The sequence below is a fragment of the Hyalella azteca genome, unplaced genomic scaffold (genome assembly GCF_000764305.2).
Source record: "Hyalella azteca isolate HAZT.00-mixed unplaced genomic scaffold, Hazt_2.0.2 contig12913, whole genome shotgun sequence".
Classification (NCBI taxonomy): domain Eukaryota; kingdom Metazoa; phylum Arthropoda; class Malacostraca; order Amphipoda; family Hyalellidae; genus Hyalella; species Hyalella azteca.
In genome coordinates, this window is record NW_025942854.1 from 41,550 (window position 1) to 63,189 (window position 21,640).

Sequence of the window (21,640 nt, forward strand, 5' to 3'; positions counted from 1 at the left end):
TGGCAAGATTAATCGTAGGCAGTACAAGGATAGTGCATTCAATTAATTAAATTCATTAGCTCCGAACAGCAAAATATATTTTAACATTCGTTTTAGGTGATACATAGAGAAGGAATTCATTAAATCTCATAATTATGACTGGGGTCAACTTTCAAACTATCTGACCTGGAGAGGTTCACGGAATTAACATCAAGTCTGTACGAAGAGGTCAGTTATATGCTGCTTCAAATATTTTTTAAATCTAAGTAGTTTCTGCTCAATGGAATAACGTAGGACTGCCGACTGGACTTAAGGAATTAAAGAGATCCATAAAAGGGTTATATCTTTCCTAACCAGGAAAATGAAACTTTTAACACTAAAACTCCAGTGACATATATTGGCCTTTTTTGGAAACAGGTTTTAGAGCTGCTAAACTACTTTCTTAGTCTTAAATACACTGCTATAAAAGGTAGTTATTTCTTTTTTTAAGTTTATAGTATGAATTTTTCTTTTACGATCGCTACTAAATGCGAACTATTTGGTTTTAGAGTTTGTCCTAAAAAATAAGTCACAAGGGCATATTCTCCAAGTCTTAATTGATGTCGCTAACACTTTTATAGTTTATGAAGTAGTCTTATTTTCAAAACAATTCAAGAAGGAAAATGAGTCAGATGCAAAGCTTTATTCTCGACAAACTTCTTGCATTCATGCCTAACTAATTGGACAGTTGATAATAAATAATAATATTTTCACTTCTGCGGTTGACATAGACCACCGTAAGTTGTCGCGTGTAGCTCCATGTAAGCATTGACTTCTCTAGCAAGTCAATGTAAGGCTGACCAGCCTAGCCACCAGATCCCACAGCACCGGTGTCGTTTCTGCCCTCTGCCCTTCCTCTTCGTATCACTAACCATGAAGCGATTTGGAAAGCAAACGTAACATATCACATCTCTTTTGCAAGCAATAATAAACAATAACAAATAATTGAATTTTCGACTATTATAAAAGTTCATCAAGTTGTTGGATCGGTTAAATTCACAAAGAATAATTCAAAGATATGTCTCATAAATTTCTTCGAATTTCACGGTAATTATTGGTACAACTGTTGAATAATTTGCTTCATCAAAAATTTTCGATGCTTCAAAGCCTAAGCTTCTCGTTGCATAAAAATCACGATATCGTGCATCTCACGAGATCGAAAGCATTATTGAAATTCATTAGAGCAATTGTAATGCAGTTGAAATATGATCGCTAAATAGGAATATCCGAATTTCTGTTTAAGCTTCTGAATCTATGAAGCATAATATGCTGGTCACTTATCTAGTCTAGGGTGGTAATAAAATAAAATCGCATTAAAAAATTTTTAGGTTAAACTAGCGCAAACAGAAATTCATGTGCTTGCAAAGTTACGTAAGCAAATTTTCAAGAGGAGGTAAAGACCTTAAGACCTCACTCCAACACCACGGAACTTTAATATCTCTATTCCATACAAGTTCCCGAAAACAATAACAATAGCTACGAAGCAAAGGCAGACGTTGAAACATGAGACTGCTAGTGGTTGTCAATCTGCATGCTGGATGACGTTGTTGTCTTTATTTCAAAAACTGGATGCTGTGGTGCACTCACTCCAAACACTGGATGCAGTGGTGCACTCACTCCAAACACTGGATGCTGTGGTGCACTCACTCCAAACACTGGAGTGCACTCACTCCAAACACTGTATGCTGTGGTGCACTCACTCCAAACACTGGATGCAGTGGTGCACTCACTCCAAACACTGGATGCTGTGGTGCAGCGAATCATTCGAGCCTCCCGCATCTCGAGTATCACGCACCACCGCCCAGTAAACACTTCACGCATTGCGCAGCGTCACAGCCTAGCCAATGCCTGCACAAAATTAACTTGTCATTGGCTGCCTTTACCAAACTTGTGAGCTCTTCTCGGTAATAGGAATGAAAGCTGAATTAATCAAAGCTGCCAAGGATGAGCTCAGCGCACTTCTTTTGTTGCTCGTGAGATTTGTAATTCAAGTGGACAAATTCCAAGAGAAGCATGCGTTTTTTGCTATTTTTGCTTTTTGTCGGATTGAAACATTAAGCATTCGATATTTCATACGATATAAATCCGAATCTCTGAGAGAAGCTTGGACCTATTGTCAAATCCCTGTAACTTTTTAATGATTTGTTTTGAAACTGAACAGTGCTTTGCAGCGGTGAAATTGTAAAGAAAATGTTGAGGTTTATATTTTAAAGTATGTGTTAGAACCATTAGAAACTTAAAAATTTAGCTCTGTTGATAGACCACAGAGCTTGGAAGGATATTCGAGTATTCAATTTTAGAAACTAAGCCAATTGGTTGGACGCACCGCCGTGACCGCATCCTTTTAGCAATTCTTTGCCCCACGGAATTTTCACCGGCCTTTGATGTAGGACAAAAGTAACATTTAGTCTGAGTTTCACGCATAAATACACAAAATTGGCCGCACACTCCAAATAATTTTTGAGCCTTTCTTCGTGCCGCCCTTAATGACAGGATGACAAACAAAAGCAACGTCAATGTCGCACATAATCTATGGACCAAGCTAAAAATTAAAGACGGTTTATGGGTGGCCAATACAATGCAGGTCATTGTGCAGACCGAAATGAGGTTTCAACTTTTACCTTTGGATGATTTGCACTTTAAAACCTAACCACAATAAATTTGCCTGATATCTCGTTTCTTCATTCGAAGTTTGACTAATCATAGAGGGATAAGAAAGGAATTCTGATCAAGTTAATCAAATTCTTCGGAGAGCATTGGCAGCATGGAGCCATATTTCTCGCTTGATTAACGGAATATAAGATCATTCCGACGATATTTCTTTCAAATGGCTGTTTATTACGAACACATTAACTCCATTGGCACTAGACTACAGGAAATATCTTGCTTAAGTGGGAATAAATTATTATTTCATCATTTGGATAACATTTTGAAAATAATTAATTTCGATAAATTGTGAAACGTTTATTGCTTAGTATGATTAATGATGAATCGAAATTGTTCATCATAGCATTTACGTATACGTTCATTCCATCTGAAGTTATAAAAATAAAAGTATCTGATAAAAATAATTTCCCTACGGTATATTTAATTCAAATCCATTAATTGACAATATTTGTGAATGATAATATCAAAGGCTTGTAAAATTAAAATATGCAATTTTCGTGCACGGTGGGTACTAATTCAGGTAGATATGATAACCCACCAAACCGTTATTGTAATATAGTAGTTTTAAATTTAGCTAAATTCAGAATGATAGACGAGGCGCAAAATCTGCTTGTTTGCTTATTAACTGACTGATACGGAAACTTTTTGGGAAATCAATCTTGATTTATGAAGAGCATTACTCTTGATTAATAGTTGATTTTTTATTGCTGATAATTATCCTTAGAAGTGAGTTCACATGCGGCGCATCATATACCGCCCCACAGGATTCTACAACCCCGTTTCATAGAGTTAGGTTGAAGGATATGCAGAATTTGTTGATGGAAGCCTGATAATTATAATGAATAATAAGAATTTGTGTTGGTAATTTTGTGCTTGCAGCATAGGGCATTTATTATCCCAGAAAAAACAAAGATCACTCTCACACTTCATCACTTCATTGAAGTAAATTTATTTAATGAAAATGCCCGGCACTTTTCAGCTCATCAAGCGAAGTATTTTGATAAAATTGACGAATTTTCATAAGAGACTTGAAAAAAACAACTGTTGCAAGAGTACGCAGTCGCTTGATCAGTACAAGTGGTAATCGACAAGGAATTGAATTCTATATTTAAATTCACATCTGTTCTCTACTTGAATTTGCATTAAAATTTAGAATAAATTCTCGAACTGACACATTATTTTCCACATTTTTTTCTTAAATTTGGATAAATATTTCTACCCTAATGGCTTACCACGCCAATTACGATCTATGATTAGTTTATCTGTGCTAAACTCCGATCAAAAATAGCATGTTTATTAGTGAGTTATACACCAATTATTCAATTAGCTTCGACCAAAAATACAGTCCCTGTAGTCGCAACTGCAGAGGCCTCGCATTGAGTGGTTTTTATTAGCATCTTTTTAATGGCCGTCGGTAAACAAGGCAACGAGAAGCAGCGTTGGAACTGCCGCTCGCTGCGTGAGTGTTGGCGCGAGACGAAAATTTCGTTTTTTCGGCACACTGACCAAGCCTGCAGATATAGCATGGCTAATGTTAGTAAAATGTATGAAGCAAAAGTAATAGTGTTTTCTCGGACTAGGAGACAATAGAACGATATAGTCGTCCGCTAGACAACAAAAAATGTTAGCTTCAAGCATCTCTCCTTAGTTCCTGTTGCGTTTCAGTTTGTATAAAACTCAAAAAAGTATAAAGCTTTTACTTCATAGGCGGAGCTGATTAACGAAAAATATAAGAATTTCCTCTGTGAACTATGGAAGAATCACAGTCGTGGTCTACATGTTACTGACAGAAATAGAATGTAGCGATGTATCGTCCTTAAATTTTATCTTTTTGACTCAACAGTCTTGTTTCTCAACAGCTTCTCTTCACGAATTCGTCCTACAATATTCTAGTAAGTTAGCATAACTCAATAGAAGAATTTTGTTTGGTTAGTCATACTTTGGTGTCAATCAAGTCATCTCTGATGGCTTGGTTTAGTATAGGCTATTCACCACTCATTCTTGTTTAGGGGATACAAAATTAATTCAATGTTCGAATTAGCAATACATTGTATATGCTTTTATGCTTTTGAAATTTTTGTCTGCACGTATACGTCGTAAAAACTCTACTTTGAATTATAATGTCTTTCCTTATGCTGGATAAATTGTTTTCCACTCATATGCATGAAGCGATTACTCGAAGTTACTGATGATTATTTAGTTGCATGCTACTTGAAGTCACTGAAATTTTTCGCATGCTACTTGAAGATACTTGAAGATACAATGCAAATGTTGATTACTAGTTTATTTGTATTCTATGGTCAATGGTTTAACTGTTGTTTCAAATTTATCTGTTTTTACCTAGTCTTTAATAATCGTATAGTAATTTGAAAACCTAAACATCAATAATTAATGTTATGCATCGGAATCGATATCTCTTGCAGTAATTTTCTCTATCTTCTCCTTCAGACTCACTCTAGAAAAATGCATTGAACATGTACATTTCACTATCACAGAGCTAGCGATCTCAATTTTAGTGTCTTCTTTGGAAGCATAAATATTTTAAGTCATCAAAATGTATATGTCTTATACACTTCAGTTTCAGAAATGCACTATATTCTTCGAACGTTCCTCTTCCATAATAGCAGGCTTTCTAAATTGCAGCTAGGAAACTGTACGTATCCTGGCTATCATAACATAACATAGTGATCTCGGCGCTGAAGAGTAGGCCTGATGTGGCCTGTTTTCCGTTTCGTGCCTTGTTCACAGAAGATCTAAAATCATGTCATTTGACCGGATCTTTTCAGGACTGACGATAGTTTGAATTAGCTACTAGATTTCCACCAAGTTCGATAAGGTGCTAGGCATTTCAAATCTGAACATATATATTTTTCCATAGCTTTATCTAGTCTGTTCCTGAACGCGTTCATACTTGGAGCACCAACGATGTCATCGGGGAGGCTGTTCCACATGTCGGTGATTCGAAGCGAGAAGAAATTTTGTCGCGTGGAGAAGTTGCAGCGCAGTTTTTTTAGCTTGTATCATACCGAATCGGTCGAGACCGTCGCAGGAATAAGTGTTATGAGATGACTCACTTATGAGTGATTAAGTAATTTAAGTTTTTTCAGCACCCATGATGTACACGATCACATATTTTTTCCAGAGCTGCGTGAGCAGAACAGAGATCAAATAGCTGGCCTGACGATCGTGTCTTTCACTACTGAACAGGCGGGATCCAGACGGGCTCTGGCGTGACAAATCACACGAACAAACATCCTGCGAGGATTACTGCATGCCCTCGATCAGGAATGATGGTGTAGTTCACACGCAACTTAACTGAAGAACAATCAATGGAATTTTTAGCGACTTGTTGGTGATTGCTCGTTTTGTAATTGAGTGTTCAAGCTGTTGCGAATAATAGCTTTAAGTTATTATTCGAGCTGTTGCTTTCATTACAATTTACGATTCTCGTAAAATGATATGGATGAGCTGTGGTTTAATTTAATTTAGAGAAATCTTGTGATGCGATTAATGATTATGCTTATGATAAGAGAATAATTGCCGAAAAATATATGATCGCAATTAAACGTATTACAATTGTATCTTACAAGCTGAGTAAGTAAGCAAAGGAGCACGAAGGATTGAAATCGTGATCCTATTTAGCTGTGCTACCTCGCTGGTTACCTCCCCATCCCAACCAAAACCCTTGGACGTCAGTGACGTGACATGTTACGTTGCGCTTCAAATTCAGCCTAAAATTTTGAAATTATTTGGAATTCTGAAAGAAGTAACGTTCAATCATGTCTCCAAATTAGTCATCATTTTTAAGGAATCTTCGCGTTCAAGTCAGTTTGCTTAAAGTTAAGATTTCATTGAAGTGCTTCGGGTTGCTAACCTTCGCATCGTTGAGTTATCGGTCAGCAAGCTGGACAAAATTCAGGTTCAGACGAGAATGAGTTTTGAAGAAGTCAAAATTGACAAGAAGTAAAAATTGATCCTGCCCAAGGAGAGTGAGTGAGGAGGGTCTTGCACGAATGGATGACAATTTTATGATTTTAAGACATCATGCTGGAGTTAAAATTAGTTTAAGATTAAATTAACAATATACATATTATTTCAAGTAGACATTATACTCTTCGTCAATGGTGGTTATAGTTTCATTAAATTTCCCAAACATGACACAACTTTGTTGTATCACAAAACCATGATTGAATTCTAAAAATGTTTCCCGTTCCATTGCAAAAAATGCCATTAAATTTAAACCTTAGACATAACATTCGATTGCCATCCGACTACCGATAAGTGATGTACAAGGATAGAAGATTCTCAGAGCCATGCAGTGACCTAATATCGTTTGTTAACATTTAACTGATGAAAAAATAAACTTTATCGAGTTGCGAGCAATACAAAGTTTTCCTCTCAAAACAGACTAGCAAATTAATTTATTATGCTATTAAAGACTGAATTTGCATGAAACGATAGTTAAGATTTTTTGTTATATATTGACTCGTCCTGCACGTGGACAAATTTTCCAATGTAATGCGTCGGAATTAATGCAGTTTAACTTCTTTGTTTATTTTTAATCAATAATATGAAAAAACGCTATAACCAAATAATTTTTCTGGCATAATTACGAGTTACGTATCAATAACTTATTTTACGCATTTTCTTGATGACAGCTCTGAAGCGCTCTCTGAATGGTGGATGAATTTCACGTTTTCTACAATTATACACGCAGTGAATTATAGCATGATTGTTCTGTGCCTGTGTCGCACAACAATTAAATTGCATACCCATGGAGGCTTGATGAGACCTTCCGTAATTAACGTATCCGTTCTGAATATGAACTGTCACAGCTGTATTACAGACAAATGTATGTTTATTGCTCGAATAATTATACATACATTTTATAAGTGATGCCAAGTCACGGAAGAAAAATACTTTCGCGTCGACGTTTCTTAGGTTTAGTCGACGTTTAGTCTTCTCGATTTTTGAATCCCGTTTCAATGATAAAATAACTAGAATTCTGTTCCAATAATCGAATTGTCTCTCCTTTTCTAAAAATTCAAGATCGAAGTGATTTGAATTAAGGGAAGGTCCGTTGAAATCAATTTCATAATAATTTAGTTAAAGTTCATGTGAGTTCAGTTTCAAATTGTTCAGTAATTAAAGATCAGGTTGATAGTAACTTAAATATCCCGATACGATAGGCCTGATGGATAACCGCTCAAATAGCTTATGAATTTAGAGCATTGGGGTAGAATATGTACAAACATACGAACATATAAAAACATAATAAAATAAAACACAAATACCTAATTGAACAACCATGATCTTTGTTGAATGTTTCTTAATTAAAAATTTTTACAAAGCATATTGAGTGGGCAAAATTCATAAGCAACACCGAAAAAGTTTGATATCTCGAGTTAATTAATAAGGTTATAGTGAGCTGCGGTGGCAGCTTCGCGGTTGTCGGCTCAAGAAATTGTGTACGACAACTGCATGAAGGAGGATTGTATCTAGCTGCTGACTGCAAGACAACGAGGATTGTTTTTTAGCTTCAGACTGCAGACAAAATGTAAGGATTGAGATTGAATTCCCGCTGACACCAGAAGGAAGATTGCAATTCAGCGTCAGCGAAGAGACTGGTACCTGCAGCTTATGAGAGGATTACGAGAAGATTATGCAAGCTTGCTCGTCACGCTGCATTGTGACAGGCTCCTCGACTTCTGTGTCAACATCGCAAGAAAAACTGGAGAGGCTGAGTTTATTTTTTACAACAGTCGTGTGTTTGCAGAGACAGTCGTGTGTTTGCTGGGCACTCGAGATGTGAGAAGGTAATCAAATTTTCCAAGGAAGCGTGCAGGCAACTCTGACTGAACAAGAAAATTATGAAATAAAACCCGCATAACTCGAGCTCTAATTGCTAAAAGACTTTCAAAGCTCAAAAAATGCCATTCTAAAAACTTATTTTGAAAAATTCCTTCACTAACTTTTTGGAATTTGATATGACAGAAATTTCATCAAATGTTTCAAAACCGATATTAGTATTTTCAGAAAGCCATAATATGTAGGTTATTTACCTCATCTTCTCAAATAAACACAACATTATTCATATATTTGTTTATAAAAGTGCAGGATAAGATTATTTATTTTCCTAATAGGATTAGTTTTGTTTAAAGTGGCCATCCAAAAAACTAAAAAAAAATTATAATTTCTTTATGGAACATAACAATAGTAGATTGTTTCGAAAATGGACATAATATACATGATGGTTTACTCTGTCATAAAAATAGACGGAAATTTATATATTATTGACAACAAATCATAAAAATTTAATTTGCAAAGAAGAACGATAGACTAAAATTTCATGTCTTGCTGCTACGTTGCCATTTTGTAATAATTGAATTTTTAGTTTGCATCTCTTCATTTATGATTGCTGAAGAACTATCTGACACGAATATTTTGAAGGATATTTTTTAATCCTGTCAAAAGTGAGCGGCAGAGACTACAACGCACAGAAGTAGCTATCCTTTGAGTTTGAATGATGACGATCCAATTTTATGAGTTGGTGATAGAAATATAAATACAGTATAAGAAAGAAATAAATACATACGTCACTTTGCCTCTAGATATACTGTAGTATTTAATGCGCGAAACTATTTATAGGGATTAAATGTTTTGACACATGTAATCGTTAACGTCGTCCGCTTTAGAACATTACTTTTGAGCAGGGCCCTCAGTGTGAATGCGAAGGGGCAAGATACCTTTTTGGCTTCTATAGGCACACAAAAAAATACATTTTTAGGTATTATCAAACTAAACATTCATCTTTCAGTTCATGAAGGCTTATTCCTAATCCTATTTTAGACGGTACAGCAAAAATCCTTTTGCGTGACTCTAATAAAGTTAAATATAACTTCTCATGAAAGTGGTAAAGCCTAATGAATCTGACAGCAAGCCAGAGAGCGTGACAAAAGATGCTATGAAACACATGAAGTATGTTGACCACAACCACACTAGAATTATAATATGACTTTCTTGGGAAAACATTTTTACTTCTTGTCATACAAGTCTCATGAGAATCTCTTCTCGACAACAATTCTCTGCCGAAAATATTATTTATATCTAAGTAGGTTGATTGGAAGTAGTTCCTAAAATGTACTTTCCAAGCTAATTTTCAGAACATGGAAATCATTTTTTCACTTGCGATTGAAAACAATGAGAACATAAAGCAGGCTGCATTATAGTTTTGACACAAAATTAATTCATGTTTAAATACTACTCAGTGCCAACAACTGTTAGCTTTGCACAAAAATTATTTTAAAATGTAATAAAAAATTTTATATAACCACAATTTCCTTTCTTCATGCAGAAGTTAATGTAAATAATGTGCGCAGTAATTGTCTCACTCGTCTTTATAACATGAGTCACGTTACAGTCTTCATCAGCTGGAAGAGCCACAAACAGCTTTCAACAATACCTGCTTGAGTGTCAGACACCGCTAATATAATACATGAAATTATAAGCGTGCGTAGAACTAAGAACTTTTCGACAGTCTTTTTTATTAGAACGTAGAATTAAGAACATGCAAATATTAAGCAAGAAAAACAGGAGTTTTTTTTAACCAGTTTGCAGCACCAGAAGTCTGATGGACAGGCACAAACCTGGTGTAATAGTGTTGAACTGTTTTTCTGTTTAAATTCATCATGAGTAAAGAAGCGTTGCGAGAATGTATTTGCAGTTCAAAACATTCATGTGTCATGTGAAGTTATGTTCTTAGAAAGTTTGTTTCGATTAAGGAAAAAAGTCCAATTCCTCTCAAAAAAGGGGCCTCGCTCAGGTTTCGTGTAAAATTATTTTCGGTGCCCGGAAACGGGGAGTATCGCAAAAAATTTTATTTAAATTTAAATTTACCAAAAATAAAATTTAACTCAGTAAAATTCCTTAGCGATAGTTGAAGGGGTTTTTGGTTAGATAAGAGATTTATGAAGGGGTTATCTCCGGTTAACACTACTTAGGTCATAAATTCATTTCGTCATTTATTGCTAATGGATATCGTGATGGTTAGAAAACAAATTTCACCGACAGATCAACTGCGCTCTGAGCTGGCATATATATTTTTATTTACGTATTACTATGAATTAGTATTTTTTAGCTAGTTTTTTTTAAATGTAATAAATATTAAATAATTTTTGCATTCCGCAGCACTGACAATCATCTATGTAACGCTGTTGTGTCAATTGTACGTGATACTAAAGCAGTATAAATAACAAATTAGTTCACGTTGATCAGTTAACAGTTAAAATAAATGGAAAAATTTACATTTTTGGTTGAGATTTGATTAATAGCTCTCGAGTTGAGAATGTAAGTAATTAATTATTATTATTTGGATAACGATTATCTCGCCTCCAATTTCTGCAATTGTATTACCCAGTGCAACCGAAAAACTAATATCGCTCAAATACAAGTACGGTTGTATAAGAACAAAGGTATTACTCATTTCGAGTGCTATTTCAGGATTTATGGCAAATGTTAACAGTTTCTTAAGTCTTTATTTAGCCTGTCGGTCAAATCTTCCGCCGGACTTGCCGGTCGTGGCTGGTCTCCATGTTTCAGTGAACATAAAATATCTCCCAAACTAATGAACGCATCTCGATGAAACTTTGTACATGCCTTCATTAGGACCTAAAGGTCATGTCTAGGTCATGATTATTTTTTCGATTTCTCCTTCGTTTGTGACGTATGTGAACTGTAATGAAGTGACGATGCTTCATAGAAATTACGTTTGTGTATTAGAATCTGCGTACAGCCTTATACGTCGCAAAGAAAGCGCAATCGCAAAAATTGTCACGTCCTAAACATCACCATTAGGTCCTATTAAATTCATGTACAAAGTTTCATTTAGCTGCGTTCATCAGGTTGGGGAAATTTCTTACTCACCAAATCATGGAGACCGGCCACCAGCGGCGAGTTCGGCCCGAAAATTTGTCCGGCAGGTCTTTATTTGACTCGCAGCCGTAAAACAGAAAAGCTTAAATGTAAACTTCAGTTAAAAGGTAAACGTCACTAATAACTTTAATAAGTGAAGTAGAGTTTTTCAAACTGGACAGGATAACAAAATTATTTTTTTTATTTTTATATCATATTTTATATGTAATTTAAATTAATAAGTCTAATTTTACCAACATTACATACTCTTAGCTCAAAACTCTACTTAAAGCGTATCGTTTATGTTTTTCCTCGATTTATGCTGGTTACTTACTTACCTACTGGTGACATGAGACTTTTTACGCGACTATATCCATTTAATTTATTTCGTCATTGATATATAGGTATATTATATTATAAGTAAAAGATATCTTGATCTTTAGATAAACAGCTCAAAGAATGATAATAGTTAATAATAGTAATAGTAAAGTAATAAAGTAAAGTAAATATTAAACAATAAAGTAATAAAGTAAAGTAATAGTAATAGTTAATAGTAAATAGGGACAACGAAAAAATCTCGCTATCTTCACGAAACCAACATTGTAATGCATTTCAAAATTTTTATTCCGATCACGATTAGATCACTTTCAATCTGTATTTCATATTGCTAATTTACTTACGTCATTATGTATATAATTATTTCTTGCTAATCGTTATTTATTCGGGCTCTGAGTATAATTATCATTCATTGATATTAGGAACGAAAATTAAAGACTAGCATGCGATACACGATTTAACAAATACGCTATGGTGAACCATGAAATAGTTCTTTATGAGGAGAAAATTCAGACTCAATTCTAGGGGGTACTAAATTAAAAAGTGCCAGTCACTTCATTATTTATAATTTATAAAATTGTGGGAGCGCAAGTAAGAAATATCTTTACTTTGTACATGAATTTGTTGTCAAGAAAAATAAAATGGCAAGAATCTATATGTAATTTAAGTTTATCTAAGTGCCTATGTTATGCATAAGGGAAATATTTAAACATTCGTTTTAATTTTTAGGACTGCTGCGACTACAAAATGCCATTTGCTAATTTCGGCGGAGTAATTGAACTTGCGTTCAGGCTCATTTTATATTTTTCCATGATAACTATTAAGCAACTTCTATCTGCAAGCATTATAATAAAATTCAGTTACATTTAGTTTTCCAAATGGAAATCTAATTGCCTTTTATGTAGAATAGGGGCCATGGAGGCATGTACTGTATTTATGATTTTTATCGTGTCGGTCCTGTCGAATATTACCAGATAATTTACTAGTTTTTAATCGGAAAATAGTAAATCATTGTCAGGGTGGCCCAGTGGCTACAGTTTAGAGTACCACGGTTGAAGCACAGAGTTGCGGATTCGATCCCAGCTACCTGCGCCAGTTTCTGATTAGAATCGGCGAGGAGGCCGGGCAATCAAGCAATGCAAATTTGGTGCAGTGAGTTGCGAGTTCGAGACCGCAACAAGCTGTATACATTTTGCGTTGTTTATAATCGGCGACACGGCCAAGTGAATGCTGAAACCACTATTATATTATTATTTTTATTATTATTATTATTATTATTATTATTCACATTCCTTGTCCATACTATCATCATTTCAATCCATCCCTTGCGTTGCTCACAAGGTTTATTTAACCACTAAACCACGGACCAGTCTTTTCCACAACCTAACCTAGGGGAGATCATCAGAGACATGACTTTGATCCGGCAGATCAAATGAGGGCGAATCTTGCACGATTCACGATAAGCCACCCGATCAACGGTGCCTTACATAAAACGACGTACGGGGTTCATAGCAGAATACTTATAGATATTAAGATATTAAGCTGAAAATTTATTTGACGTAGGGTAGGATAATGACTTCGTGTACCAAATTGTATGGTTTGTAATGGATGCCTACCTTAATTTGAGCTCCTTAAAGTGTTAAAATATGTGCCTCTCACTGACAACTTACTTCCTGTACTTACAATTACATGTCAACATCCAACAAGTGAGGATTTGTTCTGCTTTTGGTGAGGTGTCAACTGATGGTGTCAGATGAATGACGTTCACTCCAAAAAGGAAAGGAAAGAACATAAAAAGGACAGAAGAATTAGGTTGAAAAATGTAAATTTAAAAGTTTAAAAGTTCAAAATTGTTTTCGATTCTTTGAAACTAGTGTCAAATGGAAGTTCCATGTGAAGTTCCATTATTTTATCTCATAAATTTTATGATTCAACGCGATTGTCTCTAAATCAGGTAATTCAATACCTAACATATGCCTCATGACATTTTCGGAAGAATTTTTTATTATAAAACCTACGAAAAACAATTGCCAATTATTGATTTAAAACCAACAATTTATTGCAATTCACGTCGCAGGTACAAGGCAATCAAAGAATTGCGTGATCGTGTAAATACCAGTAACTCACATTCCTCACTTCAAACATATTCAGCCGATCGGCGACGTTTATATATGAACTGACGATTACAGCAGAATTTGCGATCCACTTAAAAAATGGCCAGACTCTCACCAGGAAAATAAACTTTCCTACTTGAATAAAAACGCACCGGATCCTAAGCTATTCTGCTTGATCTTTGGTCTCAACGTTCATTGGCACAGAGGCTAATTATAAATTCAACAGCAAACGCGCCTGTGATTGTATATAGACTTTCCTCATCATACTTGATGGAAAAAACATTTTCAGTCAGTAAGCCGCAATTCAATCTTGGATGCTCCAATTCCAAACTGTGGACTAGTTGCTGCTGATCTAATATTATAATAAATAATCTTGAAATGAAATCGCGGTGAGAAAAAAACAACATTTTTAATTTATCGTTTTCGGCCAGTTTTTTGAAATGATTATGTTCGCAATCTGTTATTATGAGCATCGATACCTACCTAATTAAATAAAATTCATATACGCGTGAGATGTTCACTGAAGAAACATTTTCTAGTTCCTAGAAGGAACTTTTTAGCAGGACATGATGACTCGCACGCAGTCGTTCAGGGTGGCAGTGTTTGATCAGCCAGGAAAGTTCAAACAGCCATCACTGCAGTTCCAACCACACATGAACTTTCTTTTGTTTCGCTCCCTGCGTGATTCGGAGAAGGAAAGGGAAAGTGTGTAGCTCTCTTCGTCTCGTTGTGATTGCGTCGCAATAATTCGATCAGTACAAGAAGGAAGCGGGGATCTCAAACTCAATCTTCTTTGTCATAAAGAAAATGAATTTGATTGCGCAGCGAACAGGAGCTACAAATGAGATTGTAGAGTTTAGTTTAAATCTTTCAGAGATAAATGATTATAAATGAATATCTTAACAAATGCTGCAGGCCTAATTAAAACTGGAATGATTTTGCAAAAATTTTTTTCTTGATGGTATATATGTACATGTGAACATTCGGAATCTTGCAGTAGGTCAGTAAGAAAAGAACTAAAAAAAACATTTAAAATCTCAGTTGAAATCTTCTGATATTTTCTGTCTACTTGACATGAACATGAAAACATGAGCCATGTTTAATCCTTGCGATCATCAACAGTTATTTACGGTTAAAGGTAGTCAAGAGGCCCGGTTTTTCCTGTTTTGCACTGCAAAGTTTTTGGCTTCGAGATGTTGCTTAGCAGGATCCATCCATATACCTCCGTGTGAACGCGGGCTAGTGCCACTCACAATTAAATAAATTTATCCATTTATTTGTTCATTTACTTCAACTTACAACACGCATTGACCATATTAGGAATCCTGAGACAGGCAAAACCCAATACGTACAGCTACTCACAGGTTAATTATGTGGAGCGTTAACCTCCATATCGGGTAAGTTATCAAATTTGGTCGGGTGCATCTCCGTTCTCAGACCTCTGTATTTTATGGTACGTCTTATGATAAGAATTTATGCCTTACTTCAGCTATATGAAGGCTCACTTGTAACCTTTAATAGAGGACTCTACTTGACGTAATTTCAATGGTAGCTATCTGGCCCTCTTTATTCAATAATTAACATATCTTGGTGACTTATGCTTCATGATCCACTTAAAACCCCTTAGAGAACAATTTATCATATATAATCACTGATAATTGCCTCCCAAAAAATACTCAAGTCTTGTGTTTAAGGTTTCGTTATCATGCATCTGTCAATCACTAACTGACCACACATAGCATCATCCCTTACCATGCCCAAGAATTAAAATATGAGCGTTCAAATGAAAGTTTTGACTTCGGACAAAAACATTGACGATCTTTCCGCATTTTTTATACATACAAGTAGCAACATATATTCAATCAATTAAATTTAATAGATGAATTTAATTGAAACATGATAGTTACTCTTTACATTTGAATGTTCAAATTAATATTAAATAACAATTTTAGCATCGTGATCGTATTTAATAGATTCTCTAACTAATATTTACTCCTGCAATATGTAAAATTTTGGAAAATTCATAGGATTTAATACATCTTATAATTGAATACATTAATTCACATGTTTCTAAAATTTCTTCATATTTCTATTCATGATTAAACCACGACAGCTGATGATGAATGCATGTGGAGCTCCTGAGTGAACTCGTGCATAAAAACTAATATCCGATTGTCTTCAGCCGAACTTCAGTCCCGTCACACTAATAAAAAAAATTGCTGCGTCAATTAGAAAAATTAGCGAGAAGAAAATCTAAGAAGATTCAGCGAGTACTCCATAGATTTTCCTCAATAGAATGAAAAATTATTAAAGGCACACGATAATACTCCATTTTCAGTGTAAAAAATCATTAGGTTTTAATATTCACTATATAATGTATAAATTAAGAAGAAGAAACACGTCTGCATGATTAACTTGTGTCTAAAAAAATTGTCTTATCAAAGGAAAGAAATTGCTAACCGTTCAGCTAGGCAGCTTTATTTTCGTTTCCTTTTTTTCTTGCAAACACTGCAATTCTCTAAAGAACCATGAAAACGTAATGTTTAAACATTTATTTGCATAATTACGGGTACGTAATGCTCCACGCGAGAGTACTAACTATTCAATGAAATATTTTTTTTCATTTGTGCTCCAGCTTGCAAGAAAGCGTTATAGCGAAAGTTAGAAATGAGTTCTCTCAATGGTCTGTATTTTATAACGCATGTCCGTAGCTCGACGTGTAGCGCACTCATCTGCTTGACGGTGAAAGGGAAACTGTCAATTTATATCTGTATCAGGATAGTCTGGATAGATATGCTCTATCGTGTACGGTAGATGCAAAAAAATCTATTATATTCAACGATCACTTGATCTGTAGTTGAATTATAATCCTGATCATCGCTGATGAAAACTTAGGTATTCTAATAATATAATCGATTGGTTATGCTAGTATGTATAGGGTTGCAGTTTCATTTTCTTGATAAACCGGTGATTTTTTGGTAAAAATAGTTTCTTCATTAAGTATTGTACTTTGTCTGAAATATACTTAAACATTTTTGCTGAAGGAGGTTTTAATGTGACAAAAGTATCAAATTTTATCTGTGATCAATTTGAAAATTTAGATAAGTATAAATTGTTAGGTTAAGTACAAATTGATAAGGCCAGCACGTCGAACGGCATTTAAATTGACCGTGGAAACCAGTCCAACGCACAACTTCAAACATTCTGATTTCCCTTTGACATGATTTTATTTTGTCAGTAGACACACACAATCTGGGGTGATTATATGAAAATATGAAGATCTCGATGTGTCACTGGGCTGAGTCTGACTCCCCTTCACGATAGCCTGAAAGAGAAAAATCTAAGCCCGAGGCAGGCAATCACTTAAAGCAGATGTCGCTCTCAGAAGACGTTGTTTCTCGAGCCCAAACAACATCTCGTCAATGATTTTGGAAGACTTCCACATTATGCACGTAATGAGTCTCTTGAATTATCTATCTAGAAATCAATCGTGTGATTATTTACCGCGAAGGTCTTTACATTATTTATATCTCTTTGGTTGGTTAAGCAATCATAGTCTATTTAAAAATCTCTGTAAAGTTTCTAATTGATTTCGATCATATTTTTTTCTAAGAAAGACTTAGAAAGTTGATTGCGAGTTCCTTCTATGTAGTATGAAATTAGCTAACATGATGCTACCCAAGTAAAAATATCCATGCCGGAAAATAAAATGTGTTGCGACGAATTTTTATTCCTCGTTAATTGTACTTGGGTTTTCTCATACCGACTCGAGTGCATCAGCAGAATAAATTTTATGTATCTCAATAAACATGTGATATCATGTTTCATGACGTTAATCAAAATTATATATATTTCTCAATTCATTACAGCCCATTATTCGTTCAATATTTAAAATTAATCTGTTATCAAGTTGATTAAAAAAAACATGACCGAGGGATTGGGATGGGAGATACTTTCCCAATAAAAAGCTAAAATTTCATTTCCAGGAAATTTTCTAAATCTCTTGAGTATCTCGTACGAACAGCAGCATCTCACTGCGCTAATATTCCTCGTAACTAAATTCATTGCGGCTGACCTCTCTTGAACTGAAACCTTTCTTTATTTTGAACAGCGAATTCTCGCAGGATTTGATCAGTCGTTTCGTTTGGTCGGTACATTTCATTTTATGAGAAAATTTATAATATTTTTATTGTAAATAAAATTTGTGTGCAACTTAGAGAGTTTCCTCCGTCCCGGAGCGTTTCTGTTATTCATGCATTGTGTGTAGCGACATACTTCCAGATGACATATTAGGCGAATTTTCAATTAAATTATATTTCAACTGGAACAATAAATCATACTTGATTTCAACGTACGGTAATCTTTCATTACAAATTTCCTTTTAATTGATGCTGTAAATAAAAAGTAATTAAAATTTGAAGTTTGCCATTTGAATTTAAAAGCATGAAATTGTATCCCTTGTACAAAATTTCTGATTTTTTATCTATAAAATTTGAATTTTCTGATTTTTCAATTTTATGATTTTTTTTAGCGAGGGCAAATCGAATTCGAAATTACCTGCTACTTGCAGTTGACGCAGCGCGGGAGCTGTGACACATTTTGGCTGCGCTCACAGGTCCAAGTTCGGCCCGCCCTACGTCTTGATAATGACAATCGTAATTAGGTGGCACTTTGATGTTCACGTCAAATATGCACAATGTCAATCAAAATGCTTGTTTAAACACCAAAATGCAGCGAAGGGTTTGTGCAATCAAAAATCCTACTCGGTGGCAGTTAATTGTAAATGATTTTCAAACAAAATGGATCAAACTTATGTACTCTATTTGTTTTGAGAAAGATCGAGCAACAAAATTATCGTTTGCACTGCATAAAGTTGAACGTCAGAATTAATTTTCATTGAAATTAACACGATTTTTCGAGATTCGACGTTTTCCAAGTTTTTTTGAGATTTTCAATTCAATGAAAACAAGAATTCAATTCACCAACTCACAGGTTACAACCATTAATAATATTATTCATGTCCCACGTGACCAAAATCAACGCCCGTAGCCAAAATATGAATTTGATTTATCTGAAAATTCAAACTTATGCCTCTCATTTTCATGATTCTTAGCTTTACTCTTCTCTAGTCAAGAGATTATTGAATTCAGATACGCATTTAAAAATTAGAACCGAATCAACGCAGGAACGCATATTCCACAGAATTCCATGTAATATTTACGTACTGAGCAACAGTTATACACTGTACTCTGTGCGCAACCCCGAAAATGCTGGTCCATCGAAGCTCAGCTAATTACCTGAACAACAACTGAGAAGATCCGTCAGTTCAGAAGTTCAAGCGCGTGACATAATTCTCAGGAGGCCAGTTGTGTGACGCGAGGTTTACCGGGACAACCAACCCACAGTTGCCGCTCAAAACAATGTTTATTTTATGACTATGAAACTTAACCTTCTTAACCCTTAGCGAATAACTGACGGCTTTTAGAAGAATTATTGTTGGCCGGCAGCCGGCCGTCGCTGTCTTGGCTTTAGTTTTAAGTAGGGTAGACGAACGTCTCGCTTGTTGAACTACTCAGCTCAGGAGTTGCATGGTTTAAGCGTTTCAAGCGGCACTTCAGAAAATTATTCGCTAACGATGTATTATTCTTGTGATTAACGAGTCTTTTCTTGAGCATGACAGAGTAAATAGTAAGAAAATATGAGTCAAAACATCGTAATAATCTTCATTTTAGCATCTGTGGGAAAGCATTGTAGGGTGAAGGTAATATAAGTATAACCATTAACCATGGTTTCAACAATTCAAAAAGTTAATAAAGAATAAATCTTAATATAAATAACCTTATTCGTAAATTGAGTGAACACAAGTTAGCATTTAGAGATTACAAATTCAATAATTATTTTTAAATTACTTTCTAATAATCGTCGCCTGATTCTTCTGTGCTAATGACCGAAATTTTGTCACCGTCAACAAGCCCTGAGCCATGTTTGTTCTGGGGAAATGTGAAACCCTGGCAGCATAGGGAGAATTCTCACAGAGAATGAGAGACATTAGGTCAGCCTCATTCAGATGTACAGTTAGAACGTAAGGACAATTTCGAACGAGTTTCTCTAAATAGAAGAGCTTGTTTTCGAGGTGGAGGTGCAAGGGACAGTTTCTGAAGCTTGATGCTCAAGCTAGACTTTGTACAAGCGCTTTCTATTGACGAACCCGTGAATGCTTCCCACCTCACTCTAGCTGCTCATCCACATCGGTCATTGGGTTGCACTCATTAAAGTATCGCATTCTTTTGGACTAAAGGTTCAATTTGAATGAAAATACTTTAATTGGGTGCGAGAGTTTCCCTGCATTAGCTTGCGCTTCCTTTACGGAAGTACTAGGCCAGTAAAAATGCTTTACTTTCTGTACAGTTTCGTTCACTCAAGTTCACTGTAATTATAAAGGCTGGAATTGCGCGCTAAATTTTCCCTTAGCCCTCAGGCACAGATGAGCTCAATACTACAACTACAAGGGCCCACGCTCCAGTACCGGCACGTTTAAACGCCCATTGAAATATTATATAGTTTTTATCTGACGAGATATACTATAGAAAAAATCACAAACAACCATCATGTTTCGACATTTATTTATCAAGTGAATGCTCCTTAGTTCTCCGAATGAAAATACTTGCTAATTTTCGATCCGCTTTCGATGTTTCGATCTATCCGCTTTTAAATACTGGTCGAGGACAGTAGGAACTCCTTAGAATGGAAAGAAAAATAAGCGGCTAGATCAATTCAGGGAACTGAATTTCGTTTAATTCAATTTATTTGCAACAATTAAGTAAAAAGTGAAGTCAAAATGCACTTCAATGCGAGTTACCTTCAATTAGCGATTAATACAGATTAAAATAATAATTGTGCGATTTTAACGATTAAATTTTCTTTTGCTACAATCAGAAATAATTATCTTCATTCACTGATTAAGTTCAATTTCTATAATTAATTAATTCTTATAATAGATTAAATGAATTTCACAGACAAAGAATGTTATCAAGCGACATACATGTCCACACATCTAGATATCGTTATTATCAAGCGTAACCTTTACGCATCAAGCTTCATTATTAGTTTTGCGAAATGATGTGTAGAGTCTCAAAACTTCAAACCTTAATATTAGTTGTTATTAGAAGTTATTGCCAATTTATTGATGGAAAATTCTTTTACCATGATATGATGATGAAAAATTCTTTTACCATGATAGATACAATAAATCAACTAAAACACTTATGAAAGTTCCTGTGACATGGCAAGATAAGATGACATTAAAGTTATGGTAATCATTAAACATGCGTTGGGACAAGTTGAGGATACATTCATTGCGATTCTTAAAATTATTGGGCATATATGTAGGTTCAATATTTTTTATCAGGTGATTACCATCCATGCAATTTTGTATAAATTTTCTCCTCATTTTCTCGAAGACAATATTTCGGATCGAATGGGAAGCAAAATCCATAATTCCCTTTTTGGTCTTGATGTGTAACGCGCTGACCATGTCAAGTGACCGAAGTGATGGAAGCAACGCTCATAAATTCGTTTAGAACTTAGAACTTTAA